This window comes from Astatotilapia calliptera, chromosome 22 (genome assembly GCF_900246225.1).
Source record: "Astatotilapia calliptera chromosome 22, fAstCal1.2, whole genome shotgun sequence".
Classification (NCBI taxonomy): Eukaryota; Metazoa; Chordata; class Actinopteri; order Cichliformes; family Cichlidae; genus Astatotilapia; species Astatotilapia calliptera.
In genome coordinates, this window is record NC_039322.1 from 21,754,875 (window position 1) to 21,779,647 (window position 24,773).

A 24,773-nucleotide genomic window follows, 5' to 3' on the forward strand; every position below is an offset into this window, starting at 1 on the left:
CTTTGCATTAGGAGCATGAACAACTTCTGAGCACAAGATCCATAGAGGCTGGGGCCTATCACACCAGGCAAGACCCCAGGTGCAGGCTGTGTAAAGATGCCCCTGAGACGATCCAGCACATAACAGCAGGGTGCAAGATGCTAGCAGGCAGGGCATACATGGAACACCATAACCAAGTGGCGGGCATAGTATACAGAAAATCTGTGCCGAGTGTAACCTGGAAGTCCCGAGCTCAAAATGGAAGATCCCCCCTAGGGTGGTGGAGAAATGCCAAGAAAAGATCCTGCGGGACAGATACAAGAGTAATGCAAGAATAAGGAAATGCACTTCATATGTGAGCACTCCAGAAAACAGATAAGCTTTTTGAGACTTTTCAATAATCAGTGCATGTACAAGTCTAATCCAATGATTGCTGAAGGTTGATTTATGAATTCGCATTTCTTTTTCTGGATCCAATAAATAAAGCTGCAAAAACGTTCTGTCCAACAAGAGAGGAAAAAGTGGAATAATCCCTTAGCAGCAGTTCCAGATGTGCTGTATTTTCTTTCAGTGCAACCAGAACCTGGGCTTAAAGACTTGATAGGGAACTATTTTGACAAGAAGGGCTCCCTTGTTTGATGAAAGGAAAAGTCTTCGATAAAACACTGAGTGTGGATCTATAATTCACCCACAGCACTGTAAAGAACACAGCACCTGTGGGCTTTCTTGTATTTATGAATTAAACATAAATTGCAAAATCTTCCATCAAGGCATTGGACCCCATCTGTGACCACCACAGGGGACATAGGTGCAGCTTTACAGAATAAGAAAGTCCCACATTCACAGACTTTTGGGATGTTTTTGATCACCTTCCTGCCCGACTATCCATTTATCCCACTGTAAAGAATCGGTAATGTGAGCATTCAGTGCAGCACCAGAAGGGAGGGTTCCAAATTTAATATCAAATCAAACTGACGGTAAAACAAAAAACTTCTGCAGCAGCTTAACATGATGCATTTGACTGAACTCAAGCTAGCATGCTCCAACATTTTTAGGAAAGGGATTTCTCAGCAGAACCCACACAAAGAGATAACCCTCATGGAGACAGCAGCCAAATTGGACTGCTGGTATCAAGTCCGCAGTCCACATTGGTGAGGATTCGATATACGGGACATGTTCGCTACCAGTTCTTGAATGTACCATGTGTATTTCTTTCTTGGCCAAGATTCGATGTGATTTTTTTAAAAAGGTAGAACTTTGAACCAACTTTGTACTTTTAATCATTTTTACTTCCTTCTAAAGCAGACTGCAAGTAGAAGAAATCGCTGACACGCTGAACACGTGCTTATAGCAATATTTCAGACAGGAAAAGAGAAAAGAGAGATGTTTGGACTTTCTTGAAATCTGCCTTATATTTTATTTTCTTCATCGAATCGGTCGTGTCTTTCCTTCGCTCTCTCTGCCTCACTCTCCCCTGATATCAGCACTACTCTTGGTGGTCTACCCCTCTGCAGAACATCACATTCTCTGCCTTTGGGCAGAGTGTCAGGAACAGCATTTCCTCAGCAATAATTCTGCATCATGTCCGAGGAAGCTTTTTTTTTTTGTCTATTCCAAATGAAGCACATGGCCTTTAAGCAGCTAACCCAGCCATAATGATTGCAAGAAGTGGAGGGGGGAGGTTGGCTGAGGGTGCGGTGATGACTGTTGGAGGAGTGCTTGAATCCTGCAGCTCCACTTTGTGATGACTATTTGCTAGCCGTAGGGCCACTGCTGTGCTCTGGATGCTGTGGCGGCACATCTTGCAGGGAGAGAGCTCCTGTTTCATACTTTATACATCCATTTTGAGTCAGTGACTGACAGCGTGGTGTGTGTTTCTTGACATTTTGGACTACCCCGAGGGCAAAAATATGTGTGTGCACGCATGTTTGTGTGCACCTGACCACAGTGTAGCTCCCACTGCTTTTCCATCTTTTCTTCCACTTCTCCTTCTCCCCAGACATCAGTGTTTCTTTTACAAAAAAGTACTAGAAACTCTTCTGGGGCTCTCAGATTGAATTTCTGTGTTTCACAAGTGATATTCTATCCACTAAATACACTGGGAAAATGGGGGAAAACATAGCGCTTGGCAGCATTTTCCATTTGTGTAAGGTTGAGTTTAATCTTTAAAAAAAGAGGAGAGGGGGGGGGGGGGGGGGGTGTTTGCAGATACAAAAGAAGACGGGCCGAGTGAAGAGAGAAACTCGCAGAGGGTGATGTAATGAAGTGATAATTCTTTTACTGTCCACTGTTGGAAAACTCTCCCTGGCTTTGATAGATGTGTCTGGCCGAGTAATATGACATTTCCACGCTGTAGCAGGAACTCAACTTGAAATGTCAGACTGTGGACTGCCCCCTCCTCTGCCCTCTCTTTCTACTTTTGGTGCACTTTCTCTGATGTGACTGAGGGTGCATGTATGTGTGCATATACGTTTCTTCCTGTGTCCTGTCTCCAAGGTAACAGCAGATTATTCGGGTACACACCATCATACTAAACCCAATATTCCTTGTGTTCCCAAGTCCCTCTTGGTTTTCTTTTTTTTAGAGTCTCGTGACAACCAGTCCTGTGTTTGATTTGTCTTTTAGTTTAGGTAATGCAAGTGTCCATCAACCTAAGCCTGATAAGGAAAGTTTTTTGGGGTTTTTTTCCATTTTGCTCAGAGTGTTTCTGGAAATTCCGTTTGTTCTGTTAACTGTGTCGTTTAATAAATGGAAATGTTTTCAATTAATTTATTCTCTACGCAAAACAACCCGAGAGCCATCAACGGGTCTCTGAAGAGCATTTGCTGTGACAAATGCTGGCTTGCTTCAATTGGGTATTGATTTTGAGGTTCTTTAAAGCTGCCATTCATCAGATTCCCTTGACTTGTTCTTACTGTATTTACTCAACATTTTCATGTTGGCTGCAGCGCTGGCCTTTGTGTTCAGCACTCTTCATAAAAGGTGCATTTGACTTTGATCCAGTTTTTGGCACGTGATCTGGGAAGTTGTGTCATTCTTGCTTTAAACAATAGATGGATTGCCCAGGAACTTTTTAATTGATGGAGGCTACGGGACTGAAATCGAAGATTTGTGGTTGACAGAAAATCAGAAAATGGTATTGTGGCTCAGCTTTCCACGAACCATAAAAACTGATCTTTGTCTGGATTGTTTGGACTTTTTCTTCTAATCTTAAGCATCTTTTCCCATAGACCATAATATTTCTACTGTAGTCAAGACCTCATAGTGGGGGGTAGTGCTGTGTGAAGTAACGAACCTATTACACAATTATCAATCCAATACTAATACCAGCACTGGTATCAATAGAATCCATTTTTAGATTGATCCACCTGCTTCTAGTAGGGGGCCTTGGATGCAGTGGATGTAAATGTGCAGGCATATGTTTGAGTTGCCAGTTGTTTCTAAGGCTATTTCAACACAGTGGCAAGTTTACATACAATATTTAAGAACATGTAAAGTCTGACCGTCTTACTGCAAACAGCTCCAGCGTCTTTGGAAGTGTCTCTCCACTTTCGTTGTCACATTGTTGCACATTTTCTCTCTAACTTTGATGCCATCTCTGTCCCTAACTTGTACTCTGGTGATTTTTGATTTCTCTCGCTTTACACGGAGACAACATCAGAGTTGTAGCTGTATCATCCAGAGGACGGCTGCTGTATTGCAAACTACTCCACTGTGCAAGTCTGCAGAAAAACACAAACTATTAATTACATCAAATCATGATCCATCCAGCTATTGAAGTTACAGAGAAACTGTGTCACATGTGTTCACACTGCCATTGTTTGTTTTTTTGTTCATTTTTGTTGTTGTTGTCATCACCTCCTCCTGAGAAGAAAGTTATCATGCGCATCACATTCTATCATTTTGTCTAGAAACACAATAGCTCGAACAGTTTCTAATAAATCTAATAGACACTTTGTGAGTGATGTCCTATTAACAATCCATTAAATTAGACTTAGATCCACCAAGGTCTTCAACTAACTTCAAAAAAATCCATCCATCCGCTTATCCTATTATACTGCGCCACAAACTTCTCAAAATGTCTTCAAAAGGAACAAAGAAAAATGATTATATACAAAATACAACACAATTCCCTTAAAAGTAATTGCTGCCCAGAGAGTGACCTCCCACGGCAGAGGTTTGCAGTCTTAGAGTTCTTGTTGTTGTTTTTTTCCCCTGTATAATGCCAGGTATTTATATTGTAGGAGTCGGGCATTTATAAAACCACGTCTGATCATTCTGAGCCCCATTAATTTTGGGGATGTGACAAACTTTTCAAAAATTGATATTACAGATCTGAAAGAAGAAAAGAAAATCTACTTGAAAATCATTTGTGTTGTTGCAGAGCTGTATCACTGCATGTGTTTTCGTTATGGACCGATTTCTATAGTTTAACAGTTTAAAACATTGCAGATCCATCTCCTCACTTTTCTTCTTGTGTTGAGGCTATCCTGTGGCTCTCTGAAAGCAAAACTCCCACAAAGACATTTGTAATGAGGTCAAGTGCAAAAATAACTGTGTCCATGGGCCAGATTTTTTTAAACAGTCTGCACCGGAGCTTCTTTTTGCCATTAGAGAGCTACTGTCTGGATTTAATGAAGAAACACAGCTTTGCAATTGAAAGCCATGGGCACAGGTATCATTGCATATGCATGTGTAGGAGTCTCCCTTTTACAGCACAAATCTTTGGGAGGAGAATATTTAAATGAATCATATGTGATTTACTAAGGTTTGCAGCTTGCAATTTAACACTAAACGTGACACTGAGAAAAAGCACAATATTTCGTTTGTGGGATAGTAGTATAGGAGTGTTTTTCTATTAGGAGGAAAATGTCATGAGAATGCATACGTAATTGTCATGGGTAAGACAGCTGTGAGCACAATGCTAAAAACTTTGGCCCTATCCTGTAACCTGTCACTCAGTCCTCACCCTCCATGTTTGGAGCTGAGTCCTTCTCAACATAGTGTATGCTGTACAGTGTATCAAGGAATGCTCAGACCTCTACATTGCAGAAACCAAACAAACAGCCACTTTATAAACGCATGGCACAACATAGAAGAGCCACCTCAATGGGACAAGACTCGGCTGTTCATCTGCATTTAAGGAGACAGGTCACTCTTTTGAAGATGCCAATGTCCACATTTTGGACAGAGAAGACAGATGGTTTGAAAGGAGTGAAACAAGCCATCTATGTCTACTGTGAACGACAATCTTTGAACAGAGGTGGTGGCTTATGACACCAACTGTCTGCCATCTAATCCAGTTTTGAGATCCCTTCCCAGACGCCTTAACACCCACGCACATCTTGGGTCATTTGCTCTTGGTAAGTGACATGATGGGGCAAGGTCTCACAATGGGTTCACCTGAAACTGAAATGATTGTGACCCACACCCGTTTTAACACCTTGGCTCGAGTGATTAGGCAATCACAATAGGGGGGTCCAGGACCCTCTTAGGGACACTCCTAATAGGGCTTAAAATCTGGGACTCTCCCACCAATTGGTCTTAGAACTGAAGAAGCTTCTCAGATGAGAGGTGAAGAGTCTTCAAGAAACTTAAAAAGTCCAGATGCTTTTCTTTACAAGCTCCTTAGACTACAATGACCTGGATGACTGAGAGCCTTCACAGACAGTCCTTCTCTGTTGTTTAATAATAGTACAAATACTTTAATGGAACCAACCAGAACTAAACTGATCGGTTTTAGTCACATTTCTACATGCATATTTTACTTACTTAATACGTCTCTGCTCATTTTTTTTCTCAGCAGTGTACACACAGAGCTTTTAATGCAGGTTTGTTATCACTCTATCAGAGCGCTACATTGCAAATTCAAAGTTTCTGTAATGCAGTTTCATTAGTGTATCTGATTATTATCTGATTCTTGCAATTTGTAATATTGACTTTAATAAAAATCTGCACCTCACACAGCCTTTCAATAAAAAACAAAACAAAAAACAACAACAAAACCAGAGCAATGTGACCATTTACGGCAGAACAGGTTGTAATGATGCGGCTTTTCTCTGGATAAATCCTGCTCTTCACGTCAGTCCTCCATACGTCACACAGTCCCCAGCAATTTCCATCAGAAGAGTTTATCCTCATATCAAACCCCAAAGATGCTGATTCTTCTTCAGCGTCCTCTCATTTATCTTGCCACACTTTATTCAGAAGAAACATGTATAAAACCTGTGCGTATATAGTATTATCTTTGCACTGCTCCTGGTAAGCAACTACTGAAGGGAACTGACTGCATCTTTGTATATAAATTAGCACACTGCTAGTAGATCACACAAAGAACTTTCCACTTCTCCGACTACATTTTTGCTAATGACTCACCACACTAAATTGCTCCACGGCTTTCAGTCTCAGAACTGACAATGCATTCCCAGTGATAGCTTTTTAATGCCAACAAAAAAGGTTTACTGGCTCTAGATATCGATGATGAGATTTGACCACTCATTTTGTCTTTACTGGCTTTGAAATAAACTTGGAAGTGACAAATGAATTTCAATCATCCAAGCTAACTATGAATATGTGAAGTACCTATGAGCCAAGGACACAGAGCACTTTGAAAGCAGCAAGAAGAAAGAACAGCAGCCGCAAGAAACAAAAAGCACCCAATGAATTTTTAAACAACAGTGATCCTGTGCTTAACCCAGCAACTTATTAGTAACATCAAACATCTTACTTGTTTAATTGATAATTTATTAGATTTGTTTTGGAAAAGATACAGACACATAATGTACTAGACGATTAAACAAGAGAAACAACAATATAAGACTAGTTGAATAATGTAAAACAACACACAGGCCAGAATATTGCGCTCAAACAAAGCAAGATAAATTTGAAAGAAGCCTAACATTAGCAGTGCTAGCACCAGTGTCTTGATTTTTTGGAAAATAGGCTATGTCCACACATATATGTGGATTTTTTTTTGTTTTGAACAATAACTCTGTCCACACATAAAACACACACACAAAATGTTATGCTCTTTGAAGAGCATGACAAAAGCAACGGGTGGCGACATAATGCTACCCGAATAAAAATACTGGTCTATCAAAAGATTACAAACAATATCACAGAACAGTCTGACTTCAAAAAAGGAGGTAAAGTCAAACACATGTGATGTTGAAGGATAACGTCTCCGTTCTTCTTGTCCAGTGAGTTTCTGAAAATCTCCACCCAGAAAGATTTACCAAAATACCTGCATAGGTGTGGACAGGGCCTTAACATCCACACGCCTCTGTATTATACATGTATGCTGTTTGAGTTGAAGGGTTACATGCAAGTAAACTCCATCACAGGTTACAACCACATTCCAAATGAATGCAAAACTAAACTGATTTCTGCAGCTGCTATTCATTTGTTATTAATCAAGCTCATCACAGGCATCTGTAGTATATGAGTACTGTAGATTTAAGTCACTAGGTATGGTTAAGAAATTGACTTAGATGATCCCATATTACTTCACATGTAGAGCATGCTCTCAAAGATGCCAATCTGTTTAGCTCTGTTGCGGTCACAGAAACTCTAACTGTTAAAATGGCTAAAAAAAAAAACATGCCCTCATAGAAAACTTGACAGTAGTTGACCCTGTGGCGAGACAGTATTCAGGAACTTTTGAACTTTTCGCTCAAGCACTGCTTTTTCCTTTTGAGTTTTCATGTTTGCTGCACTGTGGCCAACACAGTGGATGCCTTTGAACGGAGCCTGCGTGAGTTTTTCCCCTTTTATCCCCGTTTGCACAATGTGTTCCATTTTGCAGCTGTTAAAAACACTTCTAATAGAAGATGTAATCGAACAACACTGTACTGGTTTATTTTAAGACTACCGAGCCCTTGTGCCCTTTCCTAAGATCATTTCGATACTAACCGCCTTCATTAAATGGCAGCTTTTTTAAAATTTACACATGTAATTGGAAAAATCTGACAAATCATTTTGTTTTCACGATCCATGTCTGATCGTGTAGCTTGTGACATTTTGCACACTGTTGCTATGTGGTAAATGCTATTTTTGTCACAAACTATCTGCAGGGTGGAATAGATCAAAAGGAATTGAAGGTGATCATATTTCCTATATGTGTTTATTCAGTCTTATCTGTTTTCCTATATACAAGGACATGCATTTATTGCACTCCTATGGCATTTCTACTTTAAAAAAAGCTTGAATTTATCATACAGAACACAGAATCCTTTGTAGATCCTATTTCATTATTAAGAATTGTTTGGCTTGAAAAATTCTCATTCAGAAATATGAGACCTTGAAGGTTTTCACACTTACTAAACAATTTCCCCACTATATACAAGAAAGAAAATATTTCTTCTCAGGGTTAAAATCGGGTTAGCTAGCCAACACTTTTAGTATTAGTAGTACAGTATTTAGGTTTAATAATGCTGTTATTTACTTTATTTTCAAAAGTGACAGCAGCAGAGTGGCTCTCTGATTCATAGTAATGCTGATTCTTTTCTTCTGTAGGTCTCACCCTCCTTCCGTACCACCTACACTCTTCTTTTCCTGCGTCACAAACAGGGGAGCCCTGTGAGGCACTGTGTGACACAGATCCAAGCTGACAGCTTGAAATAACAGTTAACAGCTCTTCTGCCTGGGTCCCTCTGACAAATTCACAGTGCTGTAATGTTAAATGGAGTGTACCGCAGACCACGAGCAGGTGCTCTCTGACACCACGCCGACTTCCCTTCAACACCCCTATCCTACAATCATCCATCCTGCATCATGGCAGCCTTCCTCTTTTCACTCTGTCATATCCCACCGTGTTAGTTTCCACCCGATGGCCCATGCCGCCTTCTTTACTGTCATTTTTCCTCCACGGCCTGTCATTTTTTCACAATTTTCCTTTTTTTTCCATCTGAGACCTTACCATTACTGCAATGTGAATGATTTTGCCATTATAATTTAATGATAATGAGAGTTAACTAATAAGACTAAATCTGCCATCTTAACAGTCTTTTCATGTGCATAATTCCATGTGCCTAATCATTACCCTAATGATAACTTATCTACAACTACTTATGTTGCAATAAAATCTGATCTCACTGCTACTGCGGTTACTTTAATGAATAAAGAAGCCATGTCCAGTATGCAAAGGAGCGCTTGTAAAGTCCTAAAGTTACACAAAGAAAGATTTGACAAAGATTTCAAACTTAGTGTCATTTTTACCAAATTGTTGGATTTAAGAAACTTTAAGAAACCGACAGATTTAAAAGATTCATAAACAGAGAACTTGACAGCAGGTAAATCAGTTTACAGGAATGAGGAGGGCACTCTGCCGGGGAGGAAACAGTAATTAGGTTTAGCCAGAGGTAACCATTTCAGGATTGATCTTGGTTTGCATTTGAGCTCCAGTCTAACTTAGTTATCTCTTTCAACAGGCTAAGGAGGGGTTACAGAGTGGCCGAAGAACTCTAGAGGAAGTAGTAGAAGAGAGCAGCAGTAACCTTTGATAACAGGCTGTTGGCTTGTGGAAACAGGTAAGTGTGGCACCAGGTTTGAAGTCAGTTAAGTCCACAAAAAATGCTGCAATGGCAGAGAGGAAGCTTCAGCCATCCCTTCACCAAATGAGTAACTGGAGATAGATGAGAAAGAAGAGACAGGCAGAAAGTAGCACAGGACACAAAGAAGCCAGTTACCACCACAGAACCAACAGCAATCCGACAGAGAGGAGACACAAGCCAGTCTTTAAATACTGCTAGCTGCTAGGAGATGAGAAACATGCGTGATGGTTGAGGCCTGAGAAAATCAGAAGCTCCACCAGCAGGTGGGTCCAGCAAAAAAAGCCAGCCCACAACTCCACCTGAGAGAAAGGAGGTAGCAAAAGGCCAGAGAGAGAAAGAAAGAGAAAATGGAAACAAAAAAAGAAAAACAGACTGCCTAGATCATTACTCACATAGACACTTTATCATTAAAGTAAATGATTTGATTTTACATTCTGTGTAAGTGAATGTTAAAAGCATGTGAACCTTTGTTTCAGTATCTCATGTAACCCCATCCCAAGTAACAGACACTAAACCCTTGCTCCTTTAGGTTTAGGTTCTGCTTCATTAAGGACAGACGTTTGACGTGTCCAATCTAAAACATTATCTTCATTCTTCTTTGGTGATGGCTGCAGAACAAGACCGCCACAGTACTGAAATGGTAAGGCTAAATTAAATGCTATTGTTGATTTGCATGTGCTTAGATGAGAGTCCTATGACCACACTTAGATAACACTGAAAAATCTCCTTGACATAGGGGTGGGCGATATAAATGATATACGATAGAAACGATATAAATTTGGCCAACGATAGAGATTTTGTATCGCTCTATCACGATAGCACATGTTGATGATGTCATCAAGCTGCGCCTGTCTTGGTCGAAAGCATCGCAGTGGCTAAAACCATTATCATCTGCAAATTATGGCGGGCGACAGTCATAGCAAAGAGATGAAGCACCTTTGAAATATGGGGAAAGCCAAAAACTGTGCTTCCTCCACTTCCGTAACATTGATTCATTAATGTTGAATTCTCTCGCAGCTGCTCTATTCCCATGTTGTTGCAGTATTTTAATAACTAACCTTGTATTGTGGATGAATAATCTCAGTTGTTCTCCTGACTGACGTTTGCCCCGTGTATAGCATCCTGCTATGCGACTGCGTTTGTCCCTAACCACCAGAATCCCTCACATTAACTTTTATCGAGTGGAAAAAAAGTTGGTGTTCATCCTCCAGCTTCACTGTGCTAATGTTATGCTAACATAGCTGTGTCGCTAGCAATCACGTAGCACAACATTATATACCAGGTAGTCCAATTTCAGTAACCCTGCAAACGCCACTGCTGTTTAGTTTTCTGTCTTCATTTATGTTGGAAGTGGTAGCAGAGCTGTACGTTTTAATTAGTTTCAAAAATCTCTCAGTCAGAACATGGTATGAAATGTTTAGGTGGAAACTAGCGAGCTAACTTCCTGTTAACTTCTAACTCCGTTAAATTTAATAAATTCTGTTTTCATTGATACATGGATGTAAAACTTAATTGTTACACCCGATAAAGCAGCAACGCTGATGATTTAATTAAAGATGAAAGAATTTAGACCGTTTTTAATTCTTAGTGTTCGTTTGACTTTGGGACCTGAAATGGATGGAGTTTTGGACCCAGATTACTCTGCGAAGCTCCTCACTACGGCAGCCATAATGCTCTGACAATCCATCAAGCAGTGCGGCTTACAAAAGTTGTACTAAAACATTTAACAGATTTCTGCACACCAAAATCGGTTCGAGGTCAGTAAGCACAACCAGAATTCATATAGAAGGCACACTCGATTTTTGAGAAAATTAAAGGAGTGCCTTATAGTGTGGAAAATACGTTATACAGAAGAAAATAATATATCGTGATATATATCGTTACTGCACATGCTTCAAATTATATCGCAATATGTATTTTAGGCCATATCGCCCAGCCCTACCTTGACATTTAATTTTCAAAGGTGTATCATATTCAAATATTAATTGAAATGAAAAAAATACACTGGAAATAGGAAACAAAATCCCATTTAGCATTTAATACAGCATTATTCAAGCCAGACATAGAAATGTTTGACTGTCACAGAGACAATGGTGGTGCCTTGGCTGTTTTCATCTTCCACATGCTAAAACTCATACTACTGTTATGTCAGTACTTAAACTACAGTTTTACACTTTCTTGATTTTTATATGACAGTACAGTTAGTTTACCTGCTGCTTGAAGTACAGTATGTCATTTACTGTTAGGTCTGGAGCTACATGATACTATGCTTTCTTCTGCTATGTCTACTGAAACTATTCCACTGCATTTGTAACAAACGGGGACACTAGAGCGGTCTCGCCAGAATGTCGTGCTAAAAAGAAAGGTTCTAAAATACAAGGGGGAGCAAGCAAGTCAGGTACCAAGGGCACAAAGACGAAGCAGGTCTGATCAGAAACTGTTTATTACTACAGGGAGTGCAGAATTATTAGGCAAGTTGTATTTTTGAGGAATAATTTTATTATTGAACAACAACCATGTTCTCAATGAACCAAAAAACTCATTAATATCAAAGCTGAATGTTTTTGGAAGTAGTTTTTAGTTTGTTTTTAGTTTTAGCTAATTTAGGGGGATATCTGTGTGTGCAGGTGACTATTACTGTGCATAATTATTAGGCAACTTAACAAAAAACAAATATATACCCATTTCAATTATTTATTTTTACCAGTGAAACCAATATAACATCTCCACATTCACAAATATACATTTCTGACATTCAAAAACAAAACAAAAACAAATCAGCGACCAATATAGCCACCTTTCTTTGCAAGGACACTCAAAAGCCTGCCATCCATGGATTCTGTCAGTGTTTTGATCTGTTCACCATTAAGATTGCGTGCAGCAGCAACCACAGCCTCCCAGACACTGTTCAGAGAGGTGTACTGTTTTCCCTCCTTGTAAATCTCACATTTGATGATGGACCACAGGTTCTCAATGGGGTTCAGATCAGGTGAACAAGGAGGCCATGTCATTAGTTTTTCTTCTTTTATACCCTTTCTTGCCAGCCACGCTGTGGAGTACTTGGACGCGTGTGATGGAGCATTGTCCTGCATGAAAATCATGTTTTTCTTGAAGGATGCAGACTTCTTCCTGTACCACTGCTTGAAGAAGGTGTCTTCCAGAAACTGGCAGTAGGACTGGGAGTTGAGCTTGACTCCATCCTCAACCCGAAAAGGCCCCACAAGCTCATCTTTGATGATACCAGCCCAAACCAGTACTCCACCTCCACCTTGCTGGCGTCTGAGTCGGACTGGAGCTCTCTGCCCTTTACCAATCCAGCCACGGGCCCATCCATCTGGCCCATCAAGACTCACTCTCATTTCATCAGTCCATAAAACCTTAGAAAAACCAGTCTTGAGATATTTCTTGGCCCAGTCTTGACGTTTCAGCTTGTGTGTCTTGTTCAGTGGTGGTCATCTTTCAGCCTTTCTTACCTTGGCCATGTCTCTGAGTATTGCACACCTTGTGCTTTTGGGCACTCCAGTGATGTTGCAGCTCTGAAATATGGCCAAACTGGTGGCAAGTGGCATCTTGGCAGCTGCACGCTTGACTTTTCTCAGTTCATGGGCAGTTATTTTGTGCCTTGGTTTTTCCACACGCTTCTTGCGACCCTGTTGACTATTTTGAATGAAACGCTTGATTGTTCGATGATCATGCTTCAGAAGCTTTGCAATTTTGAGACTGCTGCATCCCTCTGCAAGATATCTCACTGTTTTTGACTTTTCTGAGCCTGTCAAGTCCTTCTTTTGACCCATTTTGCCAAAGGAAAGGACATTGCCTAATAATTATGCACACCTGATATCGGGTGTTGATGTCATTAGACCACACCCCTTCTCATTACAGAGATGCACATCACCTAATATGCTTAATTGGTAGTAGGCTTTCGAGCCTATACAGCTTGGAGTAAGACAACATGCATGAAGAGGATGATGTGGACAAAATACTCATTTGCCTAATAATTCTGCACTCCCTGTAGGCCAAGGAACACCAATAAATTTTTTTTTAAAAAAACACACGCACACCCTTAAAAACATACACGATAAAACCTCCCCAAAATAAACAAACCCAATGCTAAAACTAGTAAAAATACAATTTTCTACATTTACTAAAATCCCCTGATGTAATGTCCCACAACCCTGGATGCATTATGGGTCCACCAGCGGCCAGAAATTCCTTTGCACGAGTGGGGTCCATTCCAGGCTTGCCTTAGGCCGACGAGGAGGAGGAGCCTCCTATCTCCCTCTTATCCTCCCACTGGGCCCACCACATCCCAGTCCAGCTTCCATTTCGTACTGGAATCCTACACGTGATGCCACCATGGATCCTCTTGCGTCAGCACCCTGCAAATACACAAATAGGGGCCAGAAAGCTTGTCCCAGAAGAGACCCTGGCGTATAGCCATGGCAACCCTTTAGGAAAAAACAGTTGCACCCAGCATACGACAGTGGGGAAAGCGTTACTCACATATGCCGGCAGAGGTGTACCTCTGCCCGGCGGTCAATTACAGGCAGTGTCTCCCACTGTCGCCCTTCTCGCTGTCCAAACTGGGCCGCCGTGTCACGCTGGCCACATGTCCTCTTCCAGTCTGGGCCTCCCTCCTTCAGTGTTAAGCTAGCCTGCTTTTGAAAGGTCTTTACACAGCCTGCTACCACCTGCTGAGGCATGGGTGTGTCCAGAGGTGTCCCATGTGCAGCCAGTCCACAGTGGATTAAAAACTATGTCACATAAAACACTAAAAATAGAAACAGAATAAAACCATGCAAATAAAATGACACTCATAAATAAACACTAAAAATCAGAAAAAAACAATATACAAGATAAATACAAATTTCCACTGTGTGACACATTTATCACATTCAAGGACTTTGACCCTTTCAACTAAAGTATACTACTGTATTTTTGCAACTATTTCATGTATTGTTATAGTCAATATTTAGTACTCCAGTCAAATAGTGATTAAACTTATTCTACTTATTCGCAAGTGGATTCAAGATTCAAGACGGTTGCCAGTCTTCCCAGTAGTCGATGTCCCAGCAAATTCAGCCCTATGTCAGCCCGCGCAATGGTCAGAGAAATTGGAATAAAAACAACAAAAAATTAAAGTGCTTCTCAGACTCCTCCCTCTAAAAAGACGACTTCTGAGCAGACCACAGCACTGGTTCAACAATGCTATTTGTGACCAAAGCGGAGCTGTTTGGCTACGATGCATGGCATCACTTTTGGTAAAAACCAAACACAGCCATCAGCACACACAGCTCACACCAACTGTCAAGCACGGAGGTGGAGGGGTGATGTTTTGGGCATCTTTTGCAGCTAAAGAATCCGGGCTCTTTGCATTAAGTCAAAAACAAAGTCCTTCGTGTACCAAAATATTCTAAGGTCAAATATAAATGTTAAATTTGTACCAATATATATAAAAACAAAGATTTTCATGTGGTGCTTAAAGACTTCCTATTACTTTGGCAGGTTGAAAGTGTGAGTGACTAAAAGAAATGCTTGAAACATAAACTTTTGTGTTTTCAGTTGAAAACTATATAACAATTATCAGTCAGCATCCATAACAACATTTCTGTTGAACAAACTGTTCTCTTATTTTAGTCAAAGGAGCTTGCAAAGAAAAGCGTCTGGACTTCTTTAAGTTGCTTGGAGATGTTTCACCTCTCATCCGAGAAGCTTCTTCAGTTCTAAGGTCAAATGGTGGAGAGTCCCAGATATAAACCTAGTGGGAGTGTCCCCCCACAGAGGGACAAAAGGACCCCCTGATGATCCTCTAATCGCCTGAGCCAAGGTGTGAAACTGGGCGTGGGTCCCAATCAGCCAGAGTTTCGGGTGTGTTCATTGTGAAACCTGGCCCCACCTTATCATGCGAATTCCTGAGGTCAGATGGCCCAGGATGTGAGTGGGCGTTAAGGCGTCTGGGAAGGGATCTCAAAACTGGATTATAGATGGCAGAGAGTTGGTGTCATAAACCCCCGCCTCTGTTCAAAGATGGTCGCTCACAGTGGACATAGATGGCTTCTTTCACTCCTCTTTCAAACCATCTGTCCTCTCTGTCCAAAATGTGAACATTGGCATCCTCAATTTTTATTATTTTAGTAATTTCTCGAACGCCAACGTGCACAACCCCGAACTATTTTTCTTTTTTGTGCATACTCCTGTTAAAAACCCAATAATTCTCGTCCATGACCTTTGTGTACAGCATATTTTCTCATCAACAGAAGCATTGTAATGGAACCCACCTCCCTGATTGCCTCCCCCTTCTCGCTGTGCACATTTCTTCCTTTTTCTCCAAAGCTCTTCTCTAGCCAGCCTTTTGTTTCAAAGCAGCGACTTTAATTACTTTAGCCCATGATGGGAGCTTCGCATGACGGCTTTCGCTCAAGCCTGGCATTGGGGAATATTGGAGGAAATGATTTGTATTAATGATGGGTGGCGGAGAAGGGGGATGACAAAAAGAAGGTAAATTATTTGAGACAGAAGGAGAGGAGGAGCTGTCAGGGAAAATGTGCCTGATGAGCCACAAATCTTGGCTCAAATGAAGCTCGTCGAACCTTTTCCCAACTAAGCCATTGTCAATTGTTTATACGTCCTACCGGATGTCTTTGCAGCTCTTCAAAGCAGTTTGATATTAAAGCACATAAGCGGTGAAAATACATGCTTCTCAAACCTGTTAAATGTTACAGAAAATACCTTTGCCACTTAACTATTAAATGTGCGCCCACAGCACATCAGTACAGGTGACAGCTTTAACCATCTGTCTATTGGCGTGTCACCACACTTGACTGCTAACATGTATTAGCAGCCAGGATCTCAGGCTGTGAGGTGACTCATCGATTGGTGCTGATGCACATCCAGAGCATGTTAACAGACTCGAGGTGTTCTCTAAGGCCTTTAGATGGCGCAGGCCTCCACAGAGCCTTGTCCAAAGGGAGCTAAGTGTTGATCAATGCAGCGAGCCAGGGCGGACAGAGGGGGGGGAGTAAAAACAGAAGAGAAAGGCCACCGCTATCGCTCGTCCATGACACTGAGGATCTGGATCCGCTGGGCTTCCAGGCTAAATTAAAACAACCGGCGTCCCATTGATTCTGCCGCTGACAGGGACCATACATCACCTCACAGCCAGGGAACGTGGAAGAGAGAGCAGGGAGAGTAAGAAGACGGGCGAATGGGTGTAATAGAGAAGCAAAGAACACATTCTGGAAAGAAAATGATCACCAAAATGATAGGAGGAGAAAAGGAATAAGAGGAGGGTAAAGGAGAGAGATGCGATTACGGAAGGGGCACCTACTGAAAGACAGAACACGGACATACATGGATGGTGGGAAGTGCAGGGGCATGGTGGGAGAGGAAAAAGATGAGATGGCTAAACCAGACGTAAGCAATCACCCACTGACAACTCAATTTATTTCCAATGTATTGCTTACGATTACTTAGAAGCCGAGAGAACTTTTTGGCGGAAAATTGGAGGCGGGGAAGAGGCAGGAAACACAAAGCTTTTGAGATGCACAAAGCGAACTAGTACAGGAGGAACAGAAAAGCATAAACGAAAATTATACTCAGAACAAATTGCGATCTTTTCAGTCTGTTCAGTCAACACCTTTCCCCCACCCCTTATTCCTGGGAATTTAATTGCCTCTTGTCTCCTCACAGTATCTTAAGAACCTCATTACTGAATTCGCTGTTTGAAATATCCTTCATCTTCTGAACTCTACGACAAGAGGCATTTTTGCCCATTGATTGAAAATGACAGGGTTATTCAGCTATTGTTCTTCATCATTAAGCTCCGTGGCTGGGTATCAGTATATAAATGAGGTCTTGGGGCAAGAATAGAAGTTTGACATGTTTGAAAGTATGGGTGAATTCAAAAGGCTCTCGCAAGTGCTAGCAGCGGAGAAACACTTACACTTAGATAATTAAGTGTGAACTGCTTTGATTATTCTGCCACCTCTGATTTACTGTATTAAAATACTGTAAGGGTGCTCAAAATGTCAAATACATTCTTTGTTTTATACTCAAGATGTAAATGAACTAATATATATACATATATATAGTTCACTTAGCCTCCTTTTAATATCGCTGACTTTGCACCATAGCCAGATGTCATTCAAACTCTGGACTGCAGTGTCTTGGCAGCAGCATGTTCCAGCAATGTGATTAATTTTACTTATGAGTGGTGTTAGGGATTGCAATTTGAAATTCATACAGCTACTAATCCCCACGATGCTCTATTAGTTTCACAGTTTTGGGTGTCAGCCTGTTTGCTGCCATGCTAATAGTTGAATGGATTGATAACTCAAGTTTGGTCCCTTTGCTTTTAAAGAATAGATAGGCCCCATTTTGAATGAGGATCTGCTACATACCGCCTCCAGGGAAGTATGTAGAGTAAGATCCATGACGGCACAGGATAGGCTGGAAGGTCGTCCCACCCCTGCTTTTCAGATCCAACACTCCCTTGAAGGTGCATTAAGAGCAGCCTCAATAAAAATGCTCAATTCAAAGCTTCATCATGTAAACTGATGGTTGATCTCCGATTAGCTAGCTCCATCTTTTAAATACAGTATGTGTCTGACACCTGTTCATGTCACAACTCAGATATATCAGAGATGATGAGAAATGTCTTCGTTTTCTACCAAACTACATCTAATGGTATAACTTCAAAAAGAAACACGACCTATCCCAGCTGGCAATAGGTGAGCTAATTCATCATACATTCACAGAAAGAGGCTAAAATAACAGATTTACATTACCCCGACAGTGAAAACCTTATCATTCACACAGTACATTCAGCAATCAGGAAACATGATTTCTTCAGGTTTAGATGCTGTGTGAGCTCTGCAGCTTCCTCTGTGGGTGCAGACTCATGGAGAGCAGAGGGCTGACTGCTTGCTGAAGTCAACGTCTTGTTTTATGTCAGTCTGGCATGTGATGCGGGGGTGTTCATGCGTAGGATTTGTAGATATTTACAGTCACGTTTGACTTTTAACTGCTTTAAAAAGGAACTGGTTACAAAAGATATTATTTTGAATTTTTCAGTAAGTTAAAGGTTGTGAATAATTGACTCTATTTTGCTTTAAGATGTAGGAATAATCATAGACACATGGATTCACACACAGCCAAATGAGGAGCCTCTGGAAGTCTTTGCCCTGCAGTGGTAGAAGACAGGACGGAGAGAATAATTTCCTCCCTTCAATCTTCAGGTTATGGTTCATTCTGGTTATTCTGGGCGATTATGTTCTCCTTTAGTTAATGGGGTCATGCTGTTCCTGTCTGTTTGTCTGCTAGACAACTGTCAGAAGAATTGGTCTGGCCAAAACTTTCTGAAAAGTTTGGTCATGGGATACGAGAACAGAAGAGGGTTTTTTGGGGGTTTTTTTTGTATATCTTAGCCATTTTCTTTTCACCAACAGAAAATGAGAAAAATGAAGGAAAATACCATTTCCTTTATGAAATCTTTGCTAAAGAGCTAGACACACCAAGGAGTAGAACCTATGAGACTAAAAACACCTAACATTTTGCACACCCTTTGGTAGATAAACGATGAACTCTAATAGAGTTATCCACAGTGTAACGTTTGCATAATTGTGCAGCAGTGTTGAAATGTGGGGAACATCCCTCAGATTAGAGGCTACAGATGGAGCTCACCCATCAGTCCTGCTGCTGTGTAATGGCTGCAAAGATTTCATAAACTATGAGGAAGGAAACTCATAAATCTGAGTTATTTCATCTCGATGAGATCAAATACAACATTACTGTGTAAATTATTTTTGTGTGTCTTTAGGCGTGTGTGAGCAGTTGCCAGTTTAGATTGAATATTTAGCTAAAAATGTTAATGTGCTGTTGATTGTAACAATCACTCCTCCAAAGTTAGCTGTGCTAAAACCACAGTACGGCAGTATACCTACTGGAAGTCCATAGGACTTTTAGGTCAATGGACTGCATACATGGAAAACGTAGACCAACTTGGTCTAAACCACACCGACTCATTGTGTATCTGTTTCATATCCTAATTATTCAAAGTACAACTGGGGTGAATTGGAAAAGTTGAAGGCCAGTGCTGTTGATTTCTTCTGGGAAGTTGGACTAACCATATCCAGTATAGAAGATACACAATGAAGTCCTGTTATAAAGCCTTGAGCTGAGTCGTCATCTTGGTATTTTCAAACTGACTGTGAAGAGCAGTCCTCCTTTTGTACTCTTAAATCAAACTGTGGTTCAACAAACTGCAATCGCACTCAGGTGGGGACCAAACAAATGCCTTCCTGTAGCCACACTTCCTTTGCATTAAGTGATGCAGAAGAGTACGACAGACGGTTTGGTCCGTACAGCCTCACAACTAGCCGTAAAATGAATGTAAAATCTCTACATTCTCCAATATTCCAGAACACAGCACGTTCTTCCTATATTCACTTTTGTTGCTCCGGCTCCAGACACATGTGGCTGGGAGTGGTAGAAAAAGTCTCATGGGGTTGGAAATAACACACTTTGGTTCACTTGGATTTTTTCTGTGTGTGAGAAAAAACAAAAGCTTGGGACAAAGATACAAGTTTACAAGCTCATCAACTGATTGTTAAGGAACTATAAATGAGGAAATGCGCCTTAAAAATATGAAAATTTACAGTCTGACTTAAAATGAATTGTTGAACCCATAAACTTTTGGGGCACAGCCCATTCTCACATGAACACTGAAAGGATTGGGTCCTCTTGCAATCACAGGGATCAGCCCGTTCCATCTTAGTTCTTGGAACTCAGTTCTTTGTTCTGAGGAATGAAAACCGTGCAAAAATACATTCTAAAGTTTACCCAAATATAATTAAGTCAAATGAAACATGAGGTTTACGCTCTCCCAGATTGGCCAGTGAAACAAGCACAAACACTGGCTTGTCCATAGTTTTATTTTTGTTTGTGTAAAATTGTGTCTTTTCACACAGTTGCATATTTGGGACAAATAACCTACAAATAACTTTCAATTCTTTTTTTGCACAGAAATAGGAGTGTGGATATAATTCAGATGTGATTTGGTTGGTTTTTGTAGACTTCTTTCAGATTTCTTTTTAGCAACTATTGTTCAAATGTGAAAACTATGTTATTCGCCAAATACTTTGTTTGCAAGCATTTCTTTGTATCTGTAATCCCAGAAACAAGTCACATATAAATAAAGTTTGTCTGCAAACCAATTCAAACATTTCTTGTTGTGGGGTTTCTGCCACATGTGCGCCTCGCATCACTTGACCGTTCTTCACCGTCTAACATGTACTTCATGGCCATTGTGGATAAAAGGAATGAACACACATAAGGCATTGTATTAAGACTGGAAAATTGGATTGTAATTGACACAAGCGCTGCATGCATGGGTTTTACAGAGGAAAGGCTGGCAAAACTCAAAGAATCTCTCGACAAGATCCTGCGTGAATGGAATATTCTTACGCAAAGAGCTGTGAGAGGTTGAAGAGGTTATTGAATGCCCTTGTAGCTGTCTATACTATATGTCTGAAACACTATTACATGAAATGAACTGGTTTAATAAAACCATTGATTATTCCTTTTTTCCCCCCAGTTCCTTCTGTTCCTTACCCCCATTTGTTTCTGCACTGTTCTTCTGCTGCTTTTGTTCTCCCTGTTTTTCCTCGCTCATCTTCAGCGCTCTCTGCTCTCATCTCACTTGCTTAGTCATGGATATGCTCTGGCCTTTCTCATCCATCACTCCCCCCTCTGTCTATCTGCTTTTGCTCATGTTTTCATCTCATACACTCCATCTATTGATATACATTTTTAATACTTCTGCATGATCTTATTGTATTTCCCTGCTAAGTTGGAGTGCATTCACTGGTCTATTTCCATTACTTCTTCTCCTTCTTATCTCTTTCATTCTCTCCCTCATCCCCATTTCCAGATTTTAGTTTTCCCTTTTGAACCAGCGCTGAACCTCATAGCTATGGCTGCAAAAGAGGCTTCACAGAGATGCAGAGTGTGTGTTTGTATGTATATATGACCTTGAACTAAGGTTTGCCAGTCTTTTAATAAATCAAATGCTTATTTCAAATTATTTCATGGTTTAGCCTGTAAAGATGATAATGGATGAATTGAATGCCCAGCACATTAAACTGGACCTATATTACATTTGAGTACCCTAAATAAATCCTACATTTAGAGTAGTTTAGATATTACTAAACTGCAGTTCAGTATCTTCTAACTCCCTTGGTTGTGTGACAAACAGCAGCAACCCCAAACCAAACCCAAAAAGATAAGTGTGACAGTGGTTAAAATCTGTTAAATACATTAAAAGGCATGAAATGTGTTGACAGGCACAGTTTCCTAGTGTGTGGACTGTTCAGCAAATCAGGCCAAATGAGAGAATTTATAACTAAACAAAACAAGAACTCATCAGTGTGAGTCATGCAGGGCCAGAAACACGGGTGTGACATTTTGATGGCCAAGCAGCTTACTGTTAATAATGACTCAGTCATCATCTGCAAATGTTGCCTGGTTTTAATCAGCAGCATGAAGTTTTAGCCCCTGCAAATGATAAAGCATTTGCACAACGCTGTGCTAAGAAAATCATTATGAAATTGTAGTGGCTGAAGTTGAGTGATATGAAAATGGGAAAAGCTGGCAGCGCACTGTGTGAAGTCACTGTTTTGATGGGATTTGGCGCTGAAATAATGCCAACCTGTAATCCCCCCTGAGTGAAATGTAGTCTTGTCTCTGATTGAAAACCTTTTGCCTGTCCTCGGAATAAGCCTGTCTCTCCATAAATGAAAAACTGGCTAAATATCTTCCGCTGGGTTTTAAATTATCAGTCAAATAAATACAATTAGATGGTTAGGAATCAGTTAGAGAAAGATAAAAGGAGGCAGAGTGGGGTGGGTACAAGTTGTACAGACACAAGTCGGTACACAGACAAGCAGATGAAATGATCCTTAACAAATCTGTGACTGCTTTGATGTGGAACAAAGTGTGTGTTTGTTCAGACCTGAGTAATTAAGAAACAAAGGCTTCAAATGAGGCCTGCAACAGCTGCATGTGTTCTAGTCTACATGCACTTTGCCAAAAGCACCAGGACAGGACCCAAAAATAAATATTCTGCCATATACACTTCTACAAAAATAACTAAATAAAAGTAACACTTAGAAAACACATCAGGTCTCAATGAGGCAGAAGAAAATGATGTTGGATATGTACTGTATACTGTTATAGACTGGCTAATGTGTTAGGAATGGAAGGATGCCACTTTGTTTGAGGGAAACAAAAATGATCAACCTACAGAGGGCTGAATTTGAACTCTTAGACAGCTTGAGGTGCAACCTGGCAGCCTTGAATGGACTGAAACATAAGGTCCCACAGGTGTTCTGTTGGCTTTAGGTCAGGCAAGCGTGGAAGCCAGTCAATGGTATCAATGCTTTCATCGTCCAGGAACTGCCTGCATACTCTTGCCACATGACTGGCCTCACCAGGTTCCTCCTAGTGCACGACAATGCACCAGAAGGAACCCAGGACCCACTGAACCAGTGTTGGGCCTGATAATGGGTTCAAGGATTTTATCTTGATACCTAATGGCAGTCAGGGTGCCGTTGCCTAGCTTCTAGAGCAGGGGTGGGGGCCTCGAGGGCCGGTGTCCTGCAGGTTTTAGATGTGTCCTTGATCTAACACGATTCATGATTCAAATGGCTAAATTACCTCATCAACATGTCTTGAAGCTTTCCAGTGGCCTGCTAATGAACTAATCATTTGATTCAGGTGTGTTGACCCAGGCTTATACCTAAAACCTGCAGGACACAGACCTTTGAGGCCTGGGGTTCCCCACCCCTGCTCTAAAGGTCTGTGCACAGGTAGATGGATATACCGCACTACATGACCGATCCATCACATAACCGGTTATGCTGAACAATGTCACAGGCAGCATAATATTCTTCTATAGACATGTGAACGGGTGAAACTGCCCTCATCTGTGAAAAGCACATGGTGCCAGTGGTGGACCTGCTAATTCTGGTATTTGATGGCATTTTCCAGTCAGGCAATTAGAGAATGTTGGGCTCTCAGGTCACCTTCATGGACTCTGTTCCTGATTGTTTAGTCAAAGACATTCACACCAGTGGCCTGCTGGAGGTCATTTTTGTAGGACTGTAAGAGTGCTCATTATGCGCAAAGACTTTAATTGCGCCTGTGAAGTGTAATTGTTTGCTCAGATTGTTTTTGCTCATGCGTACATTATAAAAATCATTCCATAGGTTTAGGACCTTCTACGGCCCTGTCCGGCTCTCCTAGGTATGGACATTGAGGCTGTGGACAGCTACAGGTACCTTGGTGTTCATCTGAACAACAGACTGGACTGGACTCATAACTCAGACGCCCTCTACAGGAAAGGGCAGAGCAGGCTGTACCTGCTGCGGAGACTCAGGTCGTTTGGAGTGGAGGGCCCACTCCTGAAGAAATTCTATGACTCTGTTGTGGCTTCTGCTATCTTTTATGGTGTGGTCTGCTGGGGCGGCAGCATCTCTGCTGGGGACAGGAAGAGACTGAACAGGGTGATCCGAAGGGCCAGCTCTGTTCTAGGATGCCCTCTGGACCCAGTGGAGGTGGTGAGTGACAGGAGAACGGCGGCTAAGCTGTCATCCCTGATGGACAACATCTCCCACCCCATGCAGCAGACTGTGACAGCACTGAGCAGCTCCTTCAGTGGGAGACTGCGGCACCCACGGTGTGGGACGGAGAGATTTCGCAGGTCTTTCCTCCCCACTGCTGTCAGACTCCATAATAAAGACTTTAACTGATCAAGCACACACATCCATACATATGCAATAATACTAAGTGCAATAATCCTTTCTGTCATCGTTGTATTTTTACTCAGTTGTATATAGTATTTGTATTTGTATTCTATTTTTATCTTATTGTATATTTATTTTATTTTATTCTACTGTATATAGTATTTTATTTTATTCTATTCTGTACAGTTGTGTACTGTATTTATTCTTATTGTATTCTAATTTTTGCCTCATAACTTTTGCACTGTCCACTTCCTGCTGTGACAAAACAAATTTCCCACGTGTGGGACTAATAAAGGTTATCTTATCTTATCTTATCTTAGAGTAACTGTAACATCAAAGCAGCTGAGACTGAATAATAACCCCCTCCGCTACTTAACTAACCAGATTAATATCCCAGAAGTTTAATTGACTCGATGCTACACTGTGACTAAAAAGTTTGATT